The sequence below is a fragment of the Hemiscyllium ocellatum genome, chromosome 9 (genome assembly GCF_020745735.1).
Source record: "Hemiscyllium ocellatum isolate sHemOce1 chromosome 9, sHemOce1.pat.X.cur, whole genome shotgun sequence".
NCBI classification, from domain to species: domain Eukaryota; kingdom Metazoa; phylum Chordata; class Chondrichthyes; order Orectolobiformes; family Hemiscylliidae; genus Hemiscyllium; species Hemiscyllium ocellatum.
Window position 1 is genome coordinate 111,669,293 of NC_083409.1, and position 27,357 is coordinate 111,696,649.

A 27,357-nucleotide genomic window follows, 5' to 3' on the forward strand; every position below is an offset into this window, starting at 1 on the left:
AGGCAGTGAACGCCGAATCTTTAAATATTTTTAAGGCAGAGGGAGATAGATTCTTGATTTGATATATTCTTGTCACATATACCTAGGTACAGTGAAAAGTTTTGTGTGCAGTTCAGGCAGGTCATACTGTACAAAAATCACAGGGTGACTAAACAGAGCGAGGGATACAATGTTACAGCTACAAAGAAAGTGCCCCAAAAGTAACATCGACATTAGATTTGAAACTTGAGAGATCCATTCGGAAATCTAATCAGAAGTGGGGAAGCCGTTCTTGAACCTGTTGGTACGTGTGTTTAAGATTTTGTACGTTCTGCCTGAAGGAAGGGGTTGGAAGAGATTATAACCGGGGTGGGAGGGATCTTTGATGTTGGCTGCCATCTGTCTGATGGAGGCAGTGAGAAGTGCAGATGGTGTCCATGGGTAGGAGGTTGACTGACATGGTGGACTGGGCTGCATTCACAACTCTCTATAATTTCATATGGTCCCGGGCAGAACAGTTGCCGTACCAACCTGGGATGCATCCAGATATTATGCTTTCTATGGTGCATCTGTAAAAGTTGGTGAAGGTCCTCACAGACATGCCACATTTCCTGAGCTGCCTGAGGAAGAAGAAGCGTTGTGCCTTCTTGACCGTTGCATCAGCATGGGTGGCCAGGACAGATCATTAGTGATCGTCACTCCTCAGAACTTGACGCTGTCGACCATCTCCACCTCACTGATGTAGGTAAAGGCATGTCCTTGCTTCCTGAGGTAAATGACTAGCTCTTTCATTTTGTCGATGTTCAGGGAGAGATTGTTACCTTTACAGCATGCCACCAAGCACTCTGTTTCCTATATCCTGTCGCATCGTTGTTTGATGTCTGACCTACAATGGGGTGTTTGTAGATGACATTCAGATGAAATTAGGCTACACAGTTGTGAGTGTACAGGGAGTACACTAAGGGTCTGAGTACGTAGTCTAGTGGGGTGCTGGTGTTGAGGATTATCATGTAGGAGGTGCTGTTGTCTATCTTCACGATTACGGTCTGTGGGTCAGGAAATTGCAGAGGGCAGTGCAGGGAGACAGGTCACAGGGTTTGGAGGTTAGCTTGGCTGGGATTATAGTTTCAAAGATGGCGTTGTAGTCAATAAATAGAAGATTCTTGATGACCAAGGAGATTAAAGATTATCAAAAATATGCAGCAATATAAATTTGAGATTAAATTCAGATCAGCCATGATTGCATTGAATGGCAGAACAGGCTAGAAGGGCCGAGTGGTCTACTCTTGTTCCATGTTTATATGGAGCAATAACAATGACCCTTTGGTTACAAAAAAGAAGCACTTCCAGTTTTATTTAAGAGATCATCAGAATGTGATGGTTCAAACGAACCAGAGAGACACCAACATTGAAAGCAAAGTCTGCATTCCCAACTAAATCATTACAAGCATGTGACTGAAGAGCAGGGATATGCCATTCTGGATAGCACTTTGGCTCAGTGGTTAGCACTGTTGCCTCACAGCGCCAAGGACCTGGGTTTGTTTCCAACCTCAGGCAACTGTCTGTTTGAAAGTTGTACATTCTCCTGTGTCTGTATGAATTTCCTCTGTATGCTGCAGTTCACACACACACACACACACACACACACACACACACACACACACACACACACACACACACACACACACACACACCACAAAAGGGATGTACCACACAAAAACAGTCCCTTTGGTCCAACTCGTCCATACTGACCAGATATCCCAAATTAATCTAGTCCCATTTGGCCCAAATCCACCTAAATTCATATCCTCATGTCTTTGAAATGTTGTAGTTGTACTAGCCTTCATGTGCAGGCTGGGTGGATTAGCCATGGTATATTGTCCCATAGTGTCCAGGGATGTGCAGCCTGGGTGGATTAGCCATGATAAATTGATCCATGGTGTCCAAGGATGTGCAGGCTCGGTGGATTAGCCATAGGGAAATGCAGGGTTATGAGGATAAGGCAGGGGACTGGGTTTGGGTGGTATGCACTACAGAGTGTCAATACAGATCTGAAGGGCCAAGTGGCCTCCTGCACTGGAGAGCTTCTAAGCCCTTGAGATTGCCCCTCGATTCATTAAGACTGAGATTGATCTGGTTGTGACTTTAACTCCCCATTCCTGGCCACCCCATCATTTTTGACTCTCTCATTGGCCATGAATCTGTCCACCTGTGCCTTCAAAATATTCAGCAACTCCTGCTTCCATTTAGAAGTCATAGAGATGTACAGCACAGAAACAGACCCTTCAGTCCAACTCATCCATGCTGACCAGATATCGTAACCTAATCTCGTCCCATTTGCCAGCACTGGGCCCAGACCCCTCTAAAGCCTTCCTATCCATGCACCCATTCCAGATGCCTTTTAAAATGCTGTAATTGTACAAGTCTCCACCACTTCCTCTGGCAGCTCATTCCATACACTCTGCGTGAAAAGAATGCCCCTTAGCTCCCTTTTATATCTTTCCCCTCAGCCCCTAAACCGATGCCTTCTAGTTCTGGACTCCCCCATCCCAGGGAAGAGACCTTGTCTATATACCCTATCCATGCCCCTCATGATTTTATAAATCTCTCCAGTCATGATTTTCTCTTAAACAAAAAGTCAATACAGACTTTTAGCGTCTTCAACATTCCATTATTTTAATGGGTGTCAAATTGGAAGTTGTCATCTCTTGTTTACTATGGGGCAGGATTTGTACTTTGGTATAGTGCTCACTATTTACAGGAGCCCCACTGACTATACATCCACATTGGGCAAAGGATGGTAACCACTTAACATCAGAGATAACCACAACTTGTGTTGACCAGTTGGGTCTAGAAAAAAGCTGAACGTGTAATCACATAAATTAGAGTCATCGAGATGTACAGCACGGAAACAGACCCTTTGGTCCAAATCATCCATGCCAAACAGATATCCTAAATTAATCTAGTTGCATTTGCCAACATTTGGCCTGTATCTCTCGAATACTTCCTATTCATATACCCATCCAGATGCCTTTTGAATATTATAATTGTACCAGCCTCCTCCACTTCCTCTGGCAGCTCATTCCATACACGTACCACCCTCTGCATGAAAAGATTGCCCCTTAGGTCTCTTTTATATCTTTCCCCTCTCACCCTCTCATTTCTACTCCCCCACCCCAGAGAAAAGACCTTGTCTATTTATCCTATCCATGCCCCTCATTATTTTATAAACCTCTATAAAGGTCACCCCTCAAAAGCACCTCATCTTGGGAACCCTCCAACCACAAGGGATGAACTCAGATTTCTCCAGTTTCCTCATTTCCCCTCCCCCACCTTGTCTCAGTCGATTCCCTCGAACTCAGCACCGCCCTCCTAACCTGCAATCTTCTTCCTGACCTCTCCGCCCCCACCCCACTCCGGCCTATCACCCTCACCTTGACCTCCTTCCACCTATCACATCTCCACCGCCCCTCCCCCAAGTCCCTCCTCCCTGCCTTTTATCTTACCCTGCTGGACACACTTTCCTCATTCCTGATGAAGGGCTTTTGCCCGAAACGTCGAATTTCCTGTTCCTTGGATGCTGCCTGACCTGCTGTGCTTTAACCAGCAACACATTTTCATCTCTGATCGCCAGCATCTGCAGACCTCACTTTTTACTAGAAAACAGTCCCAGCCTGGGCAGCCTCTCCCTACAGCTCAAACACTCTAACCCTGGAAAACGTCCTTGTAAATCTTTTTGAACCCTTTCAAGTTTCACAATATCCTTCTGATAGGAAGCAGACCAGGATTGCACGCAATATTCCAAAAGTCCTGCAGAGGGGAGAGGTCCCCAGACTCACGCTGTTGGACAAACGAAAGTCTGCCCTCTCTTTGTTCCTTTATTTTTAACCAAAGTGTCTACTCGGTCAGCAACATTCGGGCCCCACGATGAGATCCAGCATGAGCTTAGTTCTTGTCAGCTTCTGGTTTGAACCAAAGGAAAAACTATTGCACAGAAAGGCACCATTTAGCACGGCCTGTGGCAGCTGAGTAATCGGGAAGGCCATTCTCGTCCCACATTCCAAAACCTGGTCCATTCCCTCGCCAAGTTGAATAATTTTCACAATACTATTTCCCTGGAGATTTTAATTGTTTTAAAAGTATCTCGCTCTTTCAACTCAGGATTCACAATTTCACAGAACAATCCAACATTTCCTGACTGATGTCTGCCAACAGGTGCGTAGGATCCTTCAGACACCTTTGCAAGTACAAAGTTTCTGAATAAACACAGCAAGGAAAGGTCGATTCCAGTAGGAGGGGAGTTAGAAAAGTGGGAATTCCTCTGTTTTTACACAACCATTGAGACACAGGAGGACTAGATTGGATAAGCACAGCAGGTCAGGCAGTATCTGAGGAGCAGGAGATCAATGTTTCAGGCCGGATGAAGGCCTCTGACCTGAAATGCTGATTTTCCTGCTCCTTGGATGCTGTCTGACCTGCTGTGCTTTTCCAGCAACAAACTCTCAATTCTGATCTCCAGCAACTACAGACCTCACTTTCTCCGACGAGATGGGACACTCGAGCTTACCAATACTTCAGGATCAAACTGCAGTCTCCAGGAATTGAAAATTAATTCCCTCTCACGGCTTCACACAAACCCAGGAGAAAAATCAAACAAGAACAGAAATTGCTGGAGAAACACAGCGAGTCTGAAAACTGCTTTTCTCCACAGAGACTAACGTTCTGAGTCTTGTGACCCCTCTTCAGAACAGGTTGTAGCGAGGAAAAGGTTAGAATGTATGCTAAAGAAGGGGTGGGAGAGGGGAAAGGAGTGAACAAAAGGTGGAGATGGAGCCCAGAGAGAGAGAAACAGTTGGGCAGACAAAGGAATAGGTAAAGGTCAGCCTGGGAAAATGAGTAGCTGCTGGTGGGAACCATTGATGTTTAACAAGGGGTTATTTATGGTAGCAGTCCATTTGATGACAGGGCCTGATAGGTGGGGGTTGGAGTAAGGACATGGTGATCAGGCCCTCAAATTATTGAATTCAATAGAGGGTCATTAAGCAACCGCATGGTAGGGTACCAGGAGTGATGTGGGCAGATATTTGGAGTGGAGGAGGAGTGGACCAGAGTGTCCTGGAGAGAATGGTCTCTGCAGAAGGGTGACAAGGGAGGGGAGGGGAATGTGTGTCTGGTGGTGGCATCTCACTGGAGGTGACAGAAATGGCAGCTTATGATCCTTTACATGTGGATGCTGATGGGATGGTAGGTGAGGACAAGGGAGATCCTATCGCTCCTGTGGGAGGGAAGGGAGGGGGTGAGGGCTGAAGTGTGGGATGGGATGAAGGCTGACCAGATATCGTAACCTAATCTCGTCCCATTTGCCAGCACTGGGCCCAGACCCCTCTAAAGCCTTCCTATCCATGCACCCAATCTGATGCCTTTTAAAATGCTGTAATTGTACAAGTCTCCACCACTTCCTCTGGCAGCTCATTCCATACATGCACCACCCTCTGTGTGAAAAGAATGCCCCTTAGCTCCCTTTTATATCTTTCCCCTCAGACCCTAAACCGATTGTGAATGCTGAAAATCAGAAACAAAAACAGAAATTGCTGGAAAAATTCAGTGGACCTGGCAGCGTCCGTGAAGAGAAATCAAAGTTAACATTTCAGATCCAGTTCTTTCACCACTATTAACAAGTTCCGAAGAAGGATCTCTGGACCCGAAACATTAACTCTGATTTCTCTTCACACGTGCTGCCAATTCTGCTGAGCTTTTCCAGCAATTTCTGCTTTTGTTTCTGATTTCCAGCATCCATAGTTCTTTTGTTTTTTGTATTTATGGTTTCATATACACTGGTGAGACCAAGAAATCCCAGCAATTTCTGATTGGATATGGGAAACCTTGTTGTGAGCAGTAGGACAAAAGTTAAATGCTGCTTCACCTGGTAGCTGTGTTTGGGTCGTTAGTCAGTGAGGAAGGACAAGGTGAATGGGTAAGTGTTACACCTTGATTTGTTAACCAACCTATAAATTAATACATTTGATTTAAAAGCAACCTCTGCCCTAATAGGATTCGAACTTATGCCCAACTCAGCCACTAGCCTGAGCATCTGCTGGTAATCTCTAGTACCAGACAACTTTCCTCCCCAATCTTATGGAATGATGGAGCCAGTTGAATGGTTGACTCCTGCTCCTACTTATGTTCCTATGACATTACGATACCTACAGGTATACAACACAAATACAGGTCATACTGATATCTGCCTGTGTTTATTTTTTATTCATTCACAGTATGTAAGCATTACTGGCTGGGCCAACATTTATTGCTCATCCCTATTTGGTGGGAGGGTTAACGATATTGTTATTGGTCTGGAGTCACATGTAGGTCAGACTGGGTAAGGACAGCCTAAAGGACATCACTGAATCTGATTGGCTTATCATCACCAACACTCTAGTATTTTATTCCAGATTTTATTGAAGTCAAATTTCACCCCTGTCATGGTGAGATTTGAACACATGCCGCAGAACATTAACCTAGGGTTCTGGATTACAAGACCAGAGGCATTACCACTACAGCACTATCTCCCATAAGTAATGTTTCACACAAGACTCCTCCTACTTCTTCGTCTCATCCTATTAGCTTGTCCTGTTAATCTTTTCTCCCTCCTATTTATTTCGCTTCTTCTTTAATAGATCTGTGCTTTCATTATGATCATAGTAAAAAGAACTATCAATATTTGACTTCTGTCATCTGGTTTTTACCCAGGACCTTTCTGGATGAAGATGGTTTTACTAAAGGAGAAACATTGACATAAGCCAGCAACAGTGGTCACCTGAGCAGATCGAGCTAGCTCATGAAAGCGATGAATGAACTAGAATCCATCTGACCACAAATTAACATCAGAATAAAGAGATTTTGAAACTCAGATCTGTATCTGTTTGATTTACTCCTTTCTGGAAGTTTCATAAGTTGCCTGCAGATAATCCACATTGAGAAATAAATGAAGTCAAACACAGGAATATACAAGAAGACTATATTTCAGGGGAATGCATTTGGGCAGAAGAAGAGGAAAATGGATTGGTATCAACTGGACTGGGAGACTCTCTTGCGCCCTCTCTATCTCTTTATGTGGAATGGTAGCTACATCTACATTATTGGACTAACATTGACAGAAACCAATTCAAGTGCCACCCAAGCAGATGGGGAATATAAATCTTGTTAAATAAATTGGCAATAAAAAGCGTCACCATCTGTTCCAGTCACTCCTCCACCCACTTTGTCAACAGCTTGAGAACCATCATTTTCAAGTTCTGAAGAACGGCCATAATCAGACAGGAATCATTGACTCTGTTTCTCTGACCACTGTTGCTGAGTTTCTCCAGCACTGTCTGATTTTATTTCAGATCTCTAGCATCCACAGTATTTTGCTTTTAATCTCTCAGTAACAGTAACCATGACAACCACAGGATTTCCTTCTAGAAGAGTCTATCTGCTTTAGTTATGTTTTTAGGAAATCTGCTGCCCCTGGTCCTGGCCTGGCCTGACGTGTGTATAATCTGACACATTAACCATATCATCAGCCAACATTTCTGCCACCTCCAAACGGACTCCATCACCAGGAATATATTTCCCTCCCCACCCCTTTCCACCTTCAGCAAAGACCGTTCCCTCCGTGACTACCTGGTCAGGTCCATATCCCCGCCAACAACCCACCCTCCCATTCTGGCACCTTCCCCTATCACCGCAGGAAGTACAAATCTTGTGCCCACACCTTCCCCCTCACCTCCATCCAAGGCCCCAAAGGAGCCTTCCACATCCATCAAAGTTTTACCTGCACATCCACCAACATCATTTATTGCATCCGTTGCTCCCGATGTGGTCTCCTCTACATTGGGGAGACTGGACGCCTCCTAGCAGAGCGCTTTAGGGAACATCTCCGGGACAACCGCACCAATCAACCACACCGCCCTGTGGCCCAACATTACAACCCCCCCCTCCTATTCTGATGAGGAAATGCAGGTCCTGGGCCTCCTCCACTGCCGCTCCCTCACCACCCAACGCCTGGAGGAAAAATGCCTCATCTTCTGCCTCGGAACACTTCAACCCCAGCCCATCAATGTGGACTTCACCAGTTTCCTCGTTAACCCTCCCCCCATCTTACCCCAGTTCCAACCTTCCAGCTCAGCACTGTCCCCATGACCTGTCCTACCTGCCAATCTCCCTTCCCAGCTATCCACTCCACCCTCCCCTCTGACCAATCACCTCCATCTCTACCCCCATTCACCTATTGTACTCTTTGCTGCCTTCTCCCCAGCCCGAACCCCCCCCCCCCCCCCCCCCCCATTTATCTCTCCACGCTGGAGGCTTCTTGCCTCTCTTCCTGATGAAGGGCTGTTGCCTGAAACATTGATTTTCCTGCTCCTTGGATGCTGCCTGACCTGCTATGCTTTTCCAGCACCACTCTGACCTAAACTATAATCTGACAGCCAGAGCAATGTGATTGAATCCTGAAATAGCTAACCAAGCCACTAAATCATATTAAGATGACTCCTAAATCACTTTCCCAGGGCAACTAGGGATGGACAATGAATGGTGGCCTAGTGATGAAACGTGTGGTGCTGGAAAAGCACAGCAGGTCAGACAGCATCCAAGAAGCACACGAATCACCTTTCAGGCATAAGCCCTTCGTCGGGAAGGGGTTATGTTCAAAACGTCAATTCTTCTGCTCCTCAGATGCTGCCTGAGTTGCTGTGGCTTTTCCAGCGTCACACTTTTCGACTCTGATCTCCAGTCCGCACTTTCTCCTGGTGGCCTTGGGCTGCCTAAATTCTACAAAGGAATCTTAATCAGTGTTAGAAATACAGAATCTGGTTACTGATCTGGACTGGGCAACAGGAATTTGACTCAAACACTACCTGACATTTCTAAGCATAGTTTAGGAATATGGAAACTTGCCCTTGCAAAATGTTGCTCCAGCCATAATGTTCAGTCTCATTGGTACACATTCATTCACTATGGAGGTCTAGCATCAGTATAGGGCCTGTATTTATTACCTTTCAGAAGTTGATGAGCTACCTTCTTGACCTGTTGTCGTCCATGTGCCAAGAGTGTGTTTATGGGATGCTGCTACATTGGAACAGTTGATTATTGGTTAAATAAAATATTTTAAGTATTGCAATACAGTTAAAATGATGCCAATGAATTTTTTTGTTTCTTTTTTAACTATGGTGTAAGAATAAAGTCTGTTTTACTTAAAGCCTAGTAGTTGACAAATTGAACCACAGCTGGACTCAGCAACTTATACTTGCCTTTAAATAAGATATGAGATGAACTCCCCTTACAACATAGGCTGGCCAACAATGTCCTTCAGGAGGGAATTCCAGGATCTTTTGACCCAGCGACACTGAAGGAACAGCATTATATTTCCAAGTCAGGCTGGGAGGGTAACTTGCAGGGGATAATAGACAATAGGTGCAGAGGACACAGCTTAAAAATATGAAGTAGACCATTTAGGACAGAGATGAGGAGAAGCTTCTTCACCCAGAGAGTGGTGGCTGTGTGGAATGCTCTGCTCCAGAGGACAGTGGAGGCCCAGTCTCTGGATTCATTTAAGAAAGAGTTGGATAGAGCTCTCAAAGATAGTGGAATCAAGGATTATGGAAATAAGGCAGGAAGTGGGTACTGATTAGGAATGGGGTAAAAAATGAGGTCTGCAGATGCTGGAGATCACAGTTGAAAATGCGTTGCTGGTCAAAGCACAGCAGGTCAGGCAGCATCCAAGGAATAGGAAATTCGACGTTTCGGGCATAAGCCCTTCATCAGGAATGAGGAGAGGGTGGCAGGCAGGTTAAGATAAAAGGTAGGGAGGAGGGACTTGGGGGAGGGGCGGAGAGGTTAGGAAGAAGATTGCAGGTTAGGAGGGCGGTGCTGAGTTGAGGGAACTGACTGAGACAAGGTGGGGGGAGGGGAAATGAGGAAACTGGAGAAATCCGAGTTCATCTCTTGTGGTTGGAGGGTTCCCAGGCGGAAGATGAGGCGTTCTTCTTCCAACCGTCATGTTGTTATGTTTTACCGGTGGAGGAGTCCAAGGACCTGCATGTCCTCGGTGGAGTGGGAGGGAGAGTTAAAGTGTTGAGCCACGGGGTGGTTGGGTTGGTTGGTCCGGGCGTCCCTGAGGTGTTCTCTGAAGCGTTCTGCAAGTAAGCGGCCCGTCTCCCCAATATAGAGGAGGCCACATCGGGTGCAGCGGATGCAATTGATGATGTGTGTGGAGGTACAGGTGAACTTGTGGCGGATATGGAAGGATCCCTTGGGGCCTTGGAGGGAAGTGAGTGTGGAGGTGTGGGCGCAAGTTTTACATTTCCTGCGGTTGCAGGGGAAGGTGCCGGGAGTGGAGGTTGGGTTGGTGGGGGGTGTGGACCTGACGAGGGAGTCACGAAGTGAGTGGTCTTTGCGGAACGCTGATAGGGGAGGGGAGGGAAATATATCCCTGGTGGTGGGGTCCGTTTGGAGGTGGCGGAAATGACGGCGGATGATACGCTGTATACGGGTGTTGGTGGGGTGGTAGGTGAGAACCAGTGGGGTTCTGTCTTGGTGGCAGTTGGAGGGGCGGGGCTCAAGGGCGGAGGAGCGGGAAGTGGAGGAGATGCGGTGGAGGGCATCGTTGACCACGTTTGGGGGGAATCTGCGGTCCTTGAAGAAGGAGGCCATCTGGGCTGTGCGGTGTTGGAACTGGTCCTCCTGGGAGCAGATGCGGCGGAGACGAAAGAATTGGGAATATGGGATGGCGTTTTTACAGGGGGCAGGGTGGGAGGGGGTGTAGTCCAGGTAGCTGTGGGAGTCAGTCGGTTTATAGTAGATGTCTGTGTTGAGTCGGTCGCCTGAGATAGAAATGGAAAGGTCTAGGAAGGGGAGGGAGGAGTCTGAGACGGTCCAGGTGAATTTGAGGTCAGGATGGAAGGTGTTAGTAAAGTTGATGAACTGTTCAACCTCCTCGTGGGAGCACGAGGCAGCGCCGATACAGTCATCGATGTAGCGGAGTAAAAGGGGGGGGTGGTGCCAGTGTAGTTGCGGAAGATGGACTGTTCCACATATCCTACGAAGAGACAGGCATAGCTGGGGCCCATGCGGGTGCCCGTGGCAACTCCTTTAGTTTGGAGGAAGTGGGAGGATTGAAAAGAGAAGTTATTCAGGGTGAGGACCAGTTCAGTCAGTCGAAGGAGGGTGTCAGTGGAAGGGTACTGGTTGGTGCGGCGGGAAAGGAAGAAGCGGAGGGCTTTGAGTCCTTGGGGGGGCCTGGGAACCCTCCAACCACAAGGGATGAACTCGGATTTCTCCAGTTTCCTCATTTCCCCTCCCCCCACCTTGTCTCAGTCGGTTCCCTCAACTCAGCACCGCCCTCCTAACCTGCAATCTTCTTCCTAACCTCTCCGCCCCTCCCCCAAGTCCCTCCTCCCTACCTTTTATCTTAACCTGCCTGCCACCCTCTCCTCATTCCTGATGAAGGGCTTATGCCCGAAACGTCGAATTTCCTATTCCTTGGATGCTGCCTGACCTGCTGTGCTTTGACCAGCAACGCATTTTCAACTGTGATCTCCAGCATCTGCAGACCTCATTTTTTACCCCATTCCTAATCAGTACCCGCTTCCTGCCTTATTTCCATAATCCTTGATTCCACTATCTTTGAGAGCTCTATCCAACTCTTTCTTAAATGAATCCAGAGACTGGGCCTCCACTGTCCTCTGGAGCAGAGCATTCCACACAGCCACCACTCTGTGGGTGAAGAAGCTTCTCCTCATCTCTGTCCTAAATGGTCTACCCCATATTTTTAAGCTGTGTCCTCTGGTTTGGCACTCACCCATCAGCGGAAACATGTTTCCTGCTGCCGGAGTGTCCAATCCTTTCATAATCTTATATGTCTCAATCATATCCCCTCTCAGTCTTCTAAACTCAAGGGTATACAAGCCCAGTCGCTTCAGTCTTTCAGCGTAAGGTAGTCCCGCCATTCCAGGAATTGACTTCGTGAACCCAAGCTGCACTCCCTCAATAGCCAGAATGTCTCTCCTCGAATTTGGAGACCAGAACTGCACACAGTACTCCAGGTGTGGTCTCACCAGGGCCCTGTATAGCTGCAGAAGCACCTCTTTGCTTCTATACTCAATCCCTCTTGTTATGAAGGCCAGCATGCTATTAGCCTTCTTCACTACCTGCTGTACCTGCATGCTTGCCTTTATTGACTGGTGTACAAGAACACCCAGATCTCTCTGTACTGCCCCTTTACCTAAATTGATTCCATTTAGGTAGTAATCTGCCTTCCTGTTCTTTCCACCAAAGTGGATAACCATACATTTATCCACATTAAACTGCATCTGCCATGCATCTGCCCACTCACCTAACTTGTCCAGGTCACCCTGTAATCTCCTAACATCCTCATCACATTTCACCCTGCCACCCAGCTTTGTATCATCAGCAAATTTGCTAATGTTATTGCTGATACCATCTTCTATATCATTAACATATATTGTAAAAAGCTGCAGTCCCAGCACGGATCCCTGTGGTACCCCACTGGTCACTGCCTGCCATTCTGAAATGGAGCCGTTTATCACTACCCTTTGTTTCCTATCAGCCAACCAATTTTCAATCCAATCTAGTACTTTGCCCCCAATACCATGCGCCCTAAGTTTACTCACTAACCGCCTATGTGGAACTTTATCAAAAGCTTTCTGAAAGTCCAGTTACACTACATCTACTGGATCTCCCTCGTCCATCTTCAGAGTTACATCCTCAAAAAACTCCAGAAGATTAGTCAAGCACGATTTCCCCTTCATAAATCCATGCTGACTCTGACCTATCCTGTTACTACTATCCAGATGTGCCGTAATCTCATCCTTTATAATAGACTCCAGCATCTTTCCCACCACTGAGGTCAGACTAGCTGGTCTATATTTCCTGCTTTCTCTCTCCCACCTTTCTTAAAAAGTGGTATAACATTAGCCACTCTCCAATCCTCAGGTACCGATCCTGAATCTATCGAATTCTGGAAAATATGGTGGTATAGATGGTGTTCCCGTCTATCTGTTGCCCTTGTCCTTCTCGATGGAAGTGGTTAAGGGTTTAGAAGGTGCTGTCTAAAGAGTCTTGGAAGATTTCTGCAGTGTACCTTGTAAATAGTACATTACACCTATATCTTGTAGGTCCTAAAAATGATTCAATATTGAGAGAGTGGGTGATGGCACCAGTTATGTAACTTCCTAATGCCCAATCTCATTCCCTATCCATTGTGTCAAACTATTTGCAATGAGGATTGTCCAACTTGAAATATTTTACTGTTCATTAGCATCATCCTTGGCCATCCTTTATTGTCCTGGAGGAGGTGAGCTGCTTTCTTGAATGACTGCACCCCTTGTGGTGTAGGGACACACACAGCACCGTTAAGGAGAGACAGCCAAAATAATCTTGAACAAGCTCCCACAAAAAGCAATGCGATAATGACCAGGCTCTTTGATAGGTTGGTCTGGTCCATAACATAAATAAAAGGAATAATCTAGACCCCAACTTTTATTGAAAGGTAAGTGTAAGGCGCTGCATTCCAGATGCAGTTCAATTGGTCACAATGTTGTGCCAAACAAGACTCATTTAATTACACCTCAGCAACTGTTCCAACAGAGCAGCATTCCGTAAACACTCTTGGCAAAGGCAAATTCAGCAAAACAGATTTCCCTCACCATCTTCTCCAGTCCAGGAGGGGGGACACCACGGAACGAATCTAACAGTAGAGAGCACTCAAGACCTTTTGCAGGAGAGAGAGAGAGAGAGAGAGAGAGAGAGAGAGAGAGAGAGAGAGAGAGAGATCGAGAGAGAGAGATCTAATAGCTTCACCTCCAAAAACCCCAACCTCAACTTCTCTCAAAAGCAAAAAGAATATAAGAACTATGAGCAGGAGTAGACAATCTGGCCTTCAAGCCTGATTCTATCCACTCATGGTTCTTTTGTTTAATCATTAAACACCACAAAGCTATTTACTTGGCTTTCCAATGGAGCAGACCCTATCGACACAAGGTTTACAAGATATCGAGAGAAAGAGGACAGAACAAATCCCTCAAAGGCAAATCTGGTCACAATATGATGTCGATTGAGGGATACATATTGGCAGACATCAGGGAGAACAGTCTTATTCTTGAAATAACACCATGCATTCTCTCTCATCTACACAAGGGGGCAAATATGGCCCCATTTCAACATCTCATCCAATGGATGACTTTCACCTCTTCACTTTTCTGCTGGTTTCCAAACGTTAATGCTTTTTGTGTGTTAGCTCACATGAAAAAGTCTTGTCAAGGCTCTTAAAAGCAATAAGTACAGAACGTAAAAACTACGAGCAGAATAGACAATCTGGCCCTTCAAGCCTGTTTTGCCATTCAATGAGATCTTTTCTAGCCTCCACCAATCCATCTCTCACTGTAAATGTGTCACTTTCTCCTAGAAACTCCAGCATCTGCAGTCCTCACTTTCTCCATCTCTCACTGTAACCCTTAATTCCTTTATTGTTAAAAAAAAATCTTTGTTTTTAAAACAGTTACTGAAGTAACATCAACCACTTCCCTGGGCAGGGAATTCCACAGATTCACAACTCTCTGGGTGAAGACATTGCTCCATAATTCAGTCTTAAATCTGTTCCCCGTAATTTTGAGGCTATGTTGGTGTTTCATTTCTGCAACATTGCATTGTTCAACCATTAAGTGACTTAACCACATTCAAACAAGTTGGTCAGATGTCAGTTATTTACTTTGTTGATTAACTAGTTGAAGTAGATCAGATGATAATCCTCAATGATGATGACAGCTATACGGGACTCCAAATTATAGAATCATACAGGACAGAAGAGGCCTTTCAACCAATCAAATCTGTACCACCAAACAGACACTACTACCATGACTAACCCCAATTTCCTGCATCATGTCCATAGCCACGAACGATATGACATTTCAGGTATGCATTCAAGTTCTTTTTAAAGGTTACAATTTCCCAGGCAGCACATTCCAGTCCCCCATCAGCCTCTGTGTAAAAAAAAAGATTTTTTTCCTCAAATCCCTTCAAAATATCATGCTTTTCATTTAAAATTCCCAGGCCTTCTCCCCACTCTCACCTTGTTATTGACCCTTCAACTACGGGGAACTGCTGCTTTCTACTCAACCCCTCCATGCCCATCATAACCTAAAACACCTCTATTAGGTTGTCCACCCACCGCCCTCACCCCACCCAACCTTTTCTGCTTCAGAAAACAATCCGAGCTTATCCAACCTCTTCAGGAGTTTGCATATTCTTCCTGTGTCTGTTTGGGTTTCTTCCCAGTGCTCTGGCTTTCTCCCACGGTCCAAAATGTGCAGGTTAGGTGAACAGGACATACTAAATGCAGGGGATTTGATGGGGAAAGGGTGTGGCGCTTGGTCCGAGCAGGATGCTCTTCAGGGGCACGTTACATACTTGTTAGGATGAATGGCCTCTTTCCACACTGTGAGATTTCTATGATTCACTTCATAATTGAAATGTTCCATCCCGGGGAACATCCTGGTGAATCCCCTCTGCACCCTCTCCACTGCAATCACATCCTTCCTACAGTGTGGTGCCCAGAACTGTACACAGTACTCCAGCTGTGGCCCAACCAAAGTTCTGTACACCTCCAACATGATCTCCCTGCTTGTATAAATGTACGCAATGACTGATAAAAGTAAGCATCCCATATGCCTCCTTAGATTATCCTATTAACCTGCCCTTCCACCTTCAGGGAAGTGTAGACATGCACCCCAAGATTGATTGGTTGTTGTCACATTTGCTGAAAATGTGTTGCTGGAAAAGCGCAGCAGGTCAGGCACCAAACAAGGAACAGGAGAATTGACGTTTCGGGCATAAGCCCTTCATCAGGAATGAGGAAAGTGTGTCCAGCAGGCTAAGATAAAAGGTAGGGAGGAGGGACTTGGGGGAGGGGCGATGGAGATGCGATAGGTGGAAGGAGATCAAGGTGAGGGTGATAGGCCAGAGTGGGGTGGGGGGCGGAGTGGTGAGGAAGAAGATTGCAGGTTAGGAAGGCGGTGCTGAGTTCGAGGGATTTGATTGAGACAAGGTGGGGGGAGGGGAAATGAGGAAACTGGAGAAATCTGAGTTCATCGCTTGTGGTTGGAGGGTTCCTAGGAGGAAGATGAGGCGCTCTTCCTCCAACCGTCGTTTTACTATGGTCTGGCGATGGAGTCATCCAAGGACCTGCATGTCCTCGGTGGAGTGGGAGGGGGAGTTAAAGTGTTGAGCCATGGGGTGGTTGGGTTGGTTGGTCCGGGTGTCCCGGAGGTGTTCTCTGAAACGTTCCGCAAGTAGGCGGCCTGTCTCCCCAATATAGAGGAGGCCACACCGGGTGCAGCAGACGCAATAAGTGATGTGTGTGGAGGTGCAGGTGAATTTGTGGCGGATATGGAAGGATCCCTTGGGGCATTGGAGAGAAGTAAGGGAGGAGGTGTGGGTGTAAGTTTTGCATTTCTTGCGGTTGCAGGGGAAGGTGCCGGGAGTGGAGGTTGGGTTGGTGGGGGGTGTGGACCTGACAAGGGAGTCACGGAGGGAGTGGTCTTTTCGGAATGCTGATAGGGGAGGGGAGGGAAATATATCCCTGGTGGTGGGGTCTGTTTGGAGGTGGCGGAAATAACGGCGGATGATATGCTGTATATGGAGGTTGGTGGGGTGGTAGGTGAGAACCAGTGGGGTTCTGTCCTGGTGGCGGTTGGGGGGGCAGGGCTCAAGGGCGAAGGAGCGGGAAGTGGAGGAGATGCGGTGGAGGGCAACGTCGATCACGTCTGGGGGGAAATTGCGGTCTTTGAAGGAAGAGGCTATCTGGGCTGTTCGGTATTGGAACTGGTCCTCCTGGGAGCAGATGCGGCAGAGACGAAGGAATTGGGAATATGGGATGGCATTTTTACAGGGGGCAGGGTGGGAGAAGGTGTAGTCTAGGTAGCTGTGGGAGTCAGTTGGTTTATAGTAAACGTCCGTGTTGATTCGGTCGCCCGAGATAGAAATGGACAGGTCTAGGAAGGGGAGGGAGGAGTCTGAGACGGTCCAGGTGAATTTGAGGTCGGGGTGGAAAGTGTTGGTAAAGTGGATGAACTGTTCAACCTCCTCGTGGGAGCACGAGGCAGCGCCGATACAGTCATCGATGTAGCGGAGGAAAAGGTGGGGGGTGGTGCCAGTGTAGCTGCGGAAGATGGACTGTTCCACATATCCTACGAAGAGACAGGCATAGCTGGGGCCCATGCGGGTGCCCATGGCTACTCCTTTGGTTTGGAGGAAGTGGGAGGATTGGAAAGAGAATTATTCAGGGTGAGGATCAGTTCAGTCAGTCGAAGGAGGGTGTCAGTGGAAGGGTACTGGTTGGTGCAGCGGGAAAGGAAGAAGCGGAGGGCTTTGAGTCCTTCGTGATGGGGGATGGAGGTGTACAGGGACTGGATGTCCATGGTGAAGATAAGGCATTGGGGACCGGGGAAGCGAAAATCGTGGAGGAGGTGGAGGGCGTGGGTGGTGTCCCAAATGTAGATGGGAGTTTTTGGACTAAGGGGGACAGGACCGGGTCGAGGTATGCAGAGATAAGTTCGGTGGGGCAGGAGCAGTCTGAGACAATGGGTCGGGGGGCAGTCAGGTTTGTGGATTTTGGGCAGGAGGTAGAAACGGGTGGTGCGGGGTTGTGGGACTATGAGGTTGGAGGCGGTGGATGGGAGATCCCCTGAGGTGATGAGGTTATGGATGGTCTGGGAGATGATGGTTTGGTGGTGGGAGATGGGGTCATGGTCAAGGGGGCAGTAGGAGGAGGTGTCCGCGAGCTGGCATTTAGCCTCAGCAGCGTAAAGGTCAGTGTGCCAAAATACTACCGCACCTCCCTTGTCTGCCGGTTTGTTGTCACATTTACCAAGATACATTGAAAAGTGTTGCTTTGTGTCCTATACAGGCAGATTGTACCATATAGAGTGCACCACAGCAGCAGAACAAAGTGCAGAATACAGTGTTACAGCCACACAGAAAGGGCAGAGGGAGATACCATGATCACAGTCTGTTCAAAAGAAACTTCTTGAATCTGTTCGTACGTGTATTCAAATATTTATATCTTTTGCCCAGTGGGAGAGAGTATGGGGTGGGAAGGCCATGCTGCATTTCCTTAGCCTCCTGAGAAGTAGAGGTGTTGCTGTGTTTTCTGACCCTCACATTGACGTGGATGCACCAGGACAGATTGTTGGTGATCATCACTCCCAGGAACATGATGCTCTTAACCTTCACCACCTCAGCACCAGTGATGCAGACAGGGTGTCCCCTCCACTCTGCTTCCTGTAGACAATAACCAGCTCTTTGGTTTTGCCTATGTTAGAGAGATTGCTGTCTTAACACCATGCTGCTAAGCACTCGGCCTCTTGCCTGTATTCTGTCTCATTGTCGTTTGAGATCCAAGTTACAGTCAGTGGTGAGGGAGTCAGTTTAGCTCAGTTGGCTGGATTGTCGGTTTACAGAGCAGTGTCATGCCATGTGTTGGCTCAGTTCCCAACAACAGTTTGAGGTTACCATAAAGGACTCCTTCTCAACATCTTCCCTTGCCTGTAGTCCATGGCCCTTAGGTTAAATCAACACCAGTTGCTTCTCTCTTAGAAGAAAGCAGCCCATATGGTCTGGTAAGACTATGGTAACAATGGTGGTGTCATCAGCAAACTGGTGAATGGAGTTGGAGTGGAATCTGGCCACACAGTGGTGAGTGTATAAGTTAGTTAGGGCTGGAGTATGCTCACAAGGCTGCATTGGTGTTGAGGATTGTGCTGGAGGACGTGTCATCACCCATTCTTACTGATTACCATCTATGGGTCAAGAAGTTGTGGATCCAGTTACAGAGGGGTTGTTCGTGACCCAGGACTGAGAGTTTAGAGATGAATTTGTTTGGAATTATGAAGTTGAAGGCAGAGCTGTAGACAATAAGTAGGAGCCTGACGCAGGGATCCTGGTTATCCAGATGTTCCAGGGATGGGTGTAGGGTCAGGGAGATGCTGTCTGTTGTGGACCTGACGGGTAGGTGAATTGAAAAGGATCGAGGCTGGAGTTGATGTGAGCCATGACTAACCTCTTGAAGCACTTCATAACGGTGGAGGTCAGAGCCACCAGGCAGTATTTACTGAGACACGCTGCAGGATTTATTTTTGGAACTAGGATGATGGTGGTCTTCTTGAAGCAGCTGAAAACTTCAGATTGTAGTGAGGAGAGGTTGAAGATGTCTGCAAATACACCCGCCAATTTATCCACACAAGGTCCAAGTGCACGGACAGCGTCTCCATCCAGGCCAGTCGTTTTCCGTGGGTTCTCGAGAAGACTGATCTCACGTCTGTGCTGGTGGTGACTGTGAGTACAGGTGCATCGGAGGCTGTTGGAATAGGTGACATTGTTTCGCTGACCTCGTGTTCAGAGGGAGGGTAGAGTGCATTGAGCCGGTCAGGTAGGGGTGCACTGTTGCCTGTGATCCTGTTCAACTTTGCTTTGTAGTCATATAAACCTTGCCACAAACAATGGGGGTCCATGTGGTTGGTCTGGGTCTCAAGCTTAGTTTGGTATTGCCTCTCGCTGTCTCTGATGGTCTTACAAAGATCATAACCCTCTGTCCCTCTGAGCTTCCTAGTGTCCTGCCATCCATTGAGTACTCCCTTGTCTTGTTCCTTCTTCCAAAGTGCATCCACTCATTTCTCAGGGTTAAACTCCATCTGCCATTGATCTGCCCAATCTACTTCTATCCTTCTGTAACAACAAAGACTTCTACCTCACTATCAACAATTTCAGCCCAGCTTCAGGTTCTTCGAAAGGGGTCAGTTTAGTTTGGGATGATACTGAAATTATACCAGAATCGTTTGTTTTGAAAAATGGTGAAAATGATCACACCAAGGATAATATGACAAGAAAGGAAGATGAAGCTCAGCCAGTAAAACCCACATTCCCTGACTGAATTTAAAAAAAATACACCATTTGTATTCATCAGAACTTATCAGCTTAAAGAAAATAATTCAATAAGTTTATGAGAATTGGAGACACTGTAAGACACAGGATCACTAGGGCATTCAGCCCACTGAGTTTTCTGTCATTCAATGAGGTCATGGCTAATCTGATAATCTTCAACTTCACTTTTCAGCCTTTTCCCCATAACCTCCAATTCCCCTTACTGATTAAAAATCTCTCGCTAAACCTTGAATATACACTGACATGCCTCGACAGCCCTCTGTTGTAAAGATTTCCAGAGATTCATTCCCCTCAGAGAAGAAATTCCTCCTCATTGCAGTCTTAGATGGGTGACCCATTATTTTGCGATAATGCTCTCTGGTCCTAGACTCTCCCTCACCGAAAAACCATCTTTTTGCATCAACCCTGTCAAGCCCCCTAATGTTCTTGTATTTTTCAATAAAGGCCACCTCTCATTCTATTAAACGCCAACAAAAGTACAGGTCCAACATCCTCCTTAACTGCTTTGTCACCCAGAAGAGGATAATGACAAAATGGTTTGAGAAGAAGCAATGACACCCAGTTATCAGTTGAGAACTCAAAATGAAAAGCTTAAGGACAGAACTTCAAATTCTGGACCGGTACATATTTTTTAATTAATTCATTTGATGAGGGTGTCGCTGGCTGGGTAAGCCAGTCTCTAATTGCCCAGAGGGCAGTTAAGAGTTGCCCACATTGCTCTGGGTCAGGAGTCACATGTAGGCCAGACCAGGTGAGGGAGGGCAGTTTCCTTCCCTAAAGGACATTAGTGACCCAGATGGGTTTTTCCTGACAACCAACAATGGTCTCATGGTCAACTTTTAGATTCTTTATTCAAATTCCACCATCTGCCATGGCAGGATTTGAACTCATTACCTGTGTCTCTGGATTAACAGTCCAGCGATAACAACATTTGGCTCTTGTCACCCCTTATTGTCCATCTCCATTTGCCTTGAGGGCAATTAAAAATTAACACGGCTTTGGGTCTGGAGTTACACGTAGTTACACCATACTAGGTAACATGTTCGGCAGGAATTCCTGCTTTCTATTTATATGTTTGGGTTTCTTTGGTGATGTCATTTCCTGGGGTGATGTAATTTCCTGTTCTTTTTTCCCAGGGGGTGGTAGATGGGGTCTAACCCGATGTGTTTGTTGAGCAAGGAGAGCAAATTTCCCTCCCTAAAAAGGCATTAGTGACTCAGATGGATTTTTACAGCATTCGACAATATGTTTAGTTCTGAAGTTAGCTTTTTATTTGAATTAAAATCCACCATCTACCATGATGGGATTCAAACCCATGTCTGCTCCTTGGATGCTACCTGACCTGTTGTGTTTTTACAGCACCACTCTAAACTCAAACCCATGTCCCCAAAACATTACTCAGGTTTTCTGACTTCCCAGTCCTGTGCTATGATCGCTAAAGAAAGGGTGTACTGACACTGGAGAGGGCACAGAGGAGCTTCATTAAGTTAATTCTGGAGTTGAGGGGAAGGTTGGCTTATGAGAAGAATCTGAGGAGACTGGGATTATATTCATTGGAATTTAGAAGAATGAGGGGGATCTTATAGAAACTTACAAAATTATGGAGGCAATAGATAAAATAGAAGTAGAGAGGATCTCGGAAATGACTGCCAATCTACTCAGACCCCTTGGCATCCATGGTAGCCCACAAACCCACCAACACACTAAAACAGCAGCTAATGAACTCGAAAGACCCTATACAGACTACAAGCAAAACCAATGTCATTTACAAAATACCGTGCAAGAATTGTAACAAACACTACATTGGACAAACAGGCAGGAAACTAGCCACCAGGATACATGAATATTAACTAGTCACAAAACGACAATGACCCTCTCTCACTTGTATCATCACATACAGATTAGGACAGACACCACTTCGACTGGGACAACACATCCATTTTAGGACAAGCCAAACTGAGACACACATGAGAATTCCTAGAAGCATAGCATTCCAACTGGAACTCTATCAACAACCACATCGAGTTAGACCCCATCTACCACCCCCTGGGAAAAAAGAACAGGAAATTACATCACCACAGGAAATGACATCACCAAAGAAACCCAAACATATAAATAGAAAGCAGGAATTCCTGCCGAACATGTTACCTAGTATGGTGATGAAATGTCTGGAAATTAACCTTGCAGCTCAGCGAGCAAATCTACACCCAGAACCTCAACCTGAGCTACAAATCTTCTCAAAACTCAGACAGGATGTTTCCACTGGCGGGTGAAACTAGGTCAAGAGGACATAGCCTCAAAATTAGGGGGAGCAGATTTAGGACTAAATTGAGAAGGAACTTCTTCACCCAGAGGGTTGTGAATCTGTGGAATTCCCTGCCCAATGAAATAGTTGAGGCTTTTTCAGTGAATGTTTTTAAAGCTAAGAAAGATTTTTGAACAATAAAAGAATTCAGGAGTACAGTGAGAGGTGGGTAAGGGGAGTTGCATTGGGAGGAGTGACAGGGAGTACCGGAGGCCAGACTGGAAGGTAAACTTATCTTGTGTACAAGTGGAGCGCACACTGAGCAGGAGCAGACACAGGACTGTGGGGAAGTGTGGTTTTATATTATGGTGGTTGCTTTATCTGAAACACTACCCGGGTAGTATCTCCCAGCCTTCATCCTCCTCGAACCAAACAAAAGGTTTTGTGCACTGGATTGGTGACTAGTTTTTTTTTTGTTTTCAGTAGTCTTGTTGGGAATTTCGAACAGTGGAAATGGCCGTTAGGGTGGTGGAATGTTCCTCTTGGAGAATGTGGGAGGTAAGGGTCCTCTAGTGTCCCTGCTGAAAAAGGGACACCTCTAGTGTCCTTGAAAACTGCATTGGGGGCTGGAACTGGATGAATTTCAGATCATTTGGGAGTCAGAGGGTGGTTATTGAGAGGAGTTGCAAGGAGGTAGTCACATGTTGTGGTTCTGTTCGCCGAGCTGGAAGTTTTGTTGCAAACGTTTCGTCCCCTGGCTAGGAGACATCATCAGTGCTCTGGAGCCTCCTGCGAAGTGCTTCTTTGATGTTTCTTCCGGTATTTATAGTGGTCTGTCCTTGCCGCTTCCGGGTGTCAGTTTCAGCTGTCCGCTGTAGTGGTTGGTATATTGGTTCCGGGTCAATGTGTTTGTTGATGGAGTTTGTGGATGAATGCCATGCCTCGCCTCTAGGAATTCCCTGGCTGTTCTCTGTCTGGCTTGCCCTATGATAGTGGCATTTTCCCAGTCGAATTCATGTTGCTTGTTGTCTGAGTGTGTGGCTACTAGGGATAGCTGGTCGTGTCGTTTCGTGGCTAGTTGATGTTCATGTATGCAGATTGTTAGCTGTCTTCCTGTTTGTCAGGAGCGTTTCAGAACTGACAGCCAGACTACTGCGACCCTTAGGACTCATAACGGCACACAAACCAATAGCCACGTTCAGACAACAACTTACTAGGACAAAGGAGCCGATACCCAACATGAGCAAAACTAATGTAGTTTACAAAATACCATGCAAGGACTGCACAAAACACAGAGTGGAGAGAGAGGAGAGGGTTGCGAAGAGGAGCAGAGGATTAGTTATTGGGGACTCCATAATTACTGGGACAGGTAGGAGGTTCTGTGGGAACTAGAGACACTCTCAATTGGTGTGTTGCCTCCCAGGTACCAGGGTTTGTGATGTCTCTGATCATATTTCAGGGATTCCTGGGGGGATCCGAGCCAGAGAAGAGATTGCAGAGCCTTTGGCTTTGATCTTTATGTCGTCATTGTCTACAAGAATAGTAGAAGACTGGAGGATAGCAAATGTTCCCTTGTTCAAAAAGGGGGAGTAGAGACAACCTTGGTATTTATAGATCAGTGAAACTTTCTTTAGTTGTGGGTAAAGTGTTGGAAGAGGTTATATGTAGATGATTATAAATCCTATCTCTAAGAAATAAGTTGATTAGGGATAGTCAACAGTTTTATGAAGGGTAGCTCATGCCTCACAAACCTTATTGAGTTCTTTGAGAAGGTAATGAAACAGGTAGAGGAGGCTAAAGCAGTTGATGTGGTGTATATGGATTTCAGTAAGGCATTTGATAAGGTTCCCCATGGTAGGCTATTGCACAAAATACAGAGGCATGGGATTGAGGGTGATTTAGTGGATTGGATCAGAAATTGGCTAGCTGAAAGAGGATAGAGTGGTGGTTGAGGGGAAATATTCATCCTGGAGTTCAATTACTAGTGGTGCACCCAAGAATCTGTTTTGAGTCCACTGCTGCTTGTCATTTTTATAAATGATGAGAGCGTAGAAGGATGGTTTAGTAAATTTGCAAATGATACTAAGGTTGATGGAGTTGTGGATAGTGTGAAAGGATGTTGTAGGTTACAGAGGGACATAGATAAGCTGCAGAGCTGGGCTGAGAGGTGGCAAATGGTGTCTAATGTAGGAAAGTGTGAGGTGGTTAACTTTGGAAGGAGCAACAGGAATGCAGAGTACTGGGCTAATGGTAAGATTCTTGGTAGTGTAGATGAGCAGAGAGATCTTTGTGTCCATGTAAATAGATCCCTGACAGTTGCCACCCAGGTTGATAGTTGTTAAGAAGGCATATGGTGTGTTAGCTTTTATTGGTAGAGGGATTGAGTTTTAGAGCCACGAGGTCATGCTGCAGCTGCACAAAACTCTGGTGCGCCCGCACTTAGAGTATTGTGTACAGTTTTGGTCACCACATTATAGGAAGGATGTGGAAGCATTGGACAGGGTTCAGAGGAGATTTACTTGGATGTTGCCTGGTACAGAGGGAAGGTCTTATGAGAAATGGCTGAGGGATAGGAGGCTGTTTTTGTTAGAGAGAGTTGAGAGGTGACTTAATTGAGATAAGATAATGAGAGGGTTGGATAGAGTGGACAGTGAGAGCCTTTTTCCTCAGATAGTAATGGCTAGCACGAAAGGACATACCTCAATTTAAAGCTATGATAGATATAGAACAGATGTCCGAGGTAGTTTCTTTACTCAGAGTAGCAGGGGCATGGAACGCACCGCCTGCAACAATAGTAGACTCGTCAACTTTAAGGGCATTTAAATGGTCATCAGATGGACGTACAAATGAGAATGGAATAGTGCAGATTAGATGGGCTTCAGATTGGTTCCACAGGTTGGTGCCACAGAAGGGCTGAAGGGCCTGTACTGTGCTACAATGTTCTATGCAGCTAAGGCAACAAAAAGATCAGCCATGATCTTCCTGATTGGGAGAGCAGGTTTGAGGGACCAGATGGCCTATTCCTGCTCCTTCCTCTTATATTCTTAAGTCTGCAGCACAGGAACTAGCTATTTAGGGACATACACTCTCCATAAATCTCCTGCTGTCATCATCCTTCTCCCCATCGCACTCACCTATTCAACTTTTCACCACAACCCTTCCCGGTCTTGGAAACAGAAGAAAAAGTAAGTTTAACAACATGCTAGGACTCAAGAAATTAAATTTGTGGCAACTCACTGGAAAACATATTTTGATAAATAATGTACGATGTACTGAGGAGCACTGAACATAATGCAGGAGATCAAAAATATTTCAGGTATCACTAGTTAAGCATAGAGTAACGATAGGCCTGCAGCTGGTCTGATCATCATCAAACCACTATCCTGGTACTCAGAGACAATTAAGAAACTTCTGCTATGGAAAATAAAACATGTGTATCTTCCACAAACTAAAAGGAGGGGGGGGGGTTATGATTCGGTTATAGAATGAGAATTAGCTTTATTGTCACATGGACTCAAATAAGTAGTGAAAAGTTTACAAGTTGCCACATGACAGAGCCATCCTCGGTACAAAGTTACCTAGGTACAGATTGAGTAGAAATCCTTAGGGGATAAAGAAATTAGAAAAATAAATGAAATAAATAGTTGAGCATTACAGCTCAGAATTAGAAAAATAAAAGAAATAAAATGTTCAGAATAACAGTCCTTCCAACCCAGTCGACAAGCCTCTCGTCTGCTTCTGGCCTAGACTCCAGACAGCGCCAGGCTTCACCTTGAGGTGGGAGGCCAGGAGACCACTCTAGAATCAAGACCAGGAGACCAGACCAAGGCCACTCTAGGCTATACAGGGCACTGGTGCAACTATATACAGTACTGGTCCCCTTAAGAAGGGATGTAATTGTGTTAGCAGTCCACCTTGTACCTGGAATGGGGGAGTGGGGGAATTGTCTAATGACAAACAGTTGGGTAGGCTGTGCCTGTACAATTGCTCTGGAACTTCAGAGCATTTGCACTGTGACCACTGGTTAGGAGCCTGAACAATCTCTCTCATTTATGGAAACAGTTCAACTGACATTCATTAGTAAAAGCTTCAATTTGTGAGACTAATAGTTCAAAACTTTGGCCCAGCAATTAACCTTCAAAATAATTCTAACATGCAGATTATTTTAAAATTGCTCTCTCAACATCCTTTCATGTTGCAACTCTGCTTTTCAGAGCAACTTTCACTCTCTCTCTCATTACCATTCTGGATGGTGGGCTTTTCCTTGTAAGCATGATAAAACAGAGCCACAAGTTTGGGTTTAATGGCTGAGAGATTAATGATTCTCTCCGTGTCCTTTGTACCTTTTCTACAAATGAAACGCTCATATTCATCTTCTGTCTGATTAATGTGTTACAGACTATCTAGTGAGTCTGTGGTTGATGGCACAAAGTTGCTTCACCAGACATCTCTCTCCAAATTAAACAAAACTTCAGAAAGTTTACACAGCTCTGAAACACCAGTAAAAAGACATCATGCTGGCTGAGGAAACTTGCATTCCCTACGCACTTTAGATTAGAATAGTGAAACATGGCAACAATTACAGTTTTAAAAGTCAAAAACTTATTAGTTGAATTTTAACAAGTCTTAGAAACAAACAGTGAAACAAATAAAATATTCATGACAAAAATACACTACGCAAGAATGAAAAGTAGCCATTTCAGAACCTGAAATCTTGGTACAATTCGTCACTTGGGATTCCATAAACGCTGCAGTTTGTGGTTGAGAAAGTTTATTTTAAAAAATGCAAATCATTATGGGTGTTCTGAACCACCCAAACTTCATTGGACAAGGTCAAAGATTAGCAGAAGAACTTTCAGTTAAATGCAAATCTTGCAAAACAATCAATAAAATTGAACTGTAAAACACAGGAAGTGACTTTGGCAACAACTGATGAGATTTGATCAGCTCAGTGACAATGGGTAACTGACAGAAACAGTTTGAATCGTGTTGTAACCGATGGTTATCACTATAACAAAGAAAGGCCTGCAACGTGCAAACGCTTTATAGGTTTATCTATGGTTTAATAACCCTTGTATTTCCTGGACTCTGGCAATTAACCATTCTCTAAAACATTGCCGAAGACAACCAAATTAAAA

At 45.7% G+C, this 27,357-nt stretch overlaps 1 protein-coding gene across 4 annotated transcripts in view; it reads right to left on the reverse strand.

Moving 5' to 3' along the window:
- Positions 1 to 26,980, reverse strand: part of LOC132818867 (mucolipin-2-like) — a 116,022-nt gene extending 89,042 nt beyond the window's left edge. For all 4 annotated transcript variants that reach the window (XM_060830021.1, XM_060830020.1, XM_060830016.1 and 1 more), the window contains exon 1: positions 26,926 to 26,980. The gene's annotated coding sequence lies outside the window, so the exon portion shown is untranslated. The remainder of the gene's footprint in view (positions 1 to 26,925) is intronic.
- Positions 26,981 to 27,357: the final 377 nt, after the last annotated feature.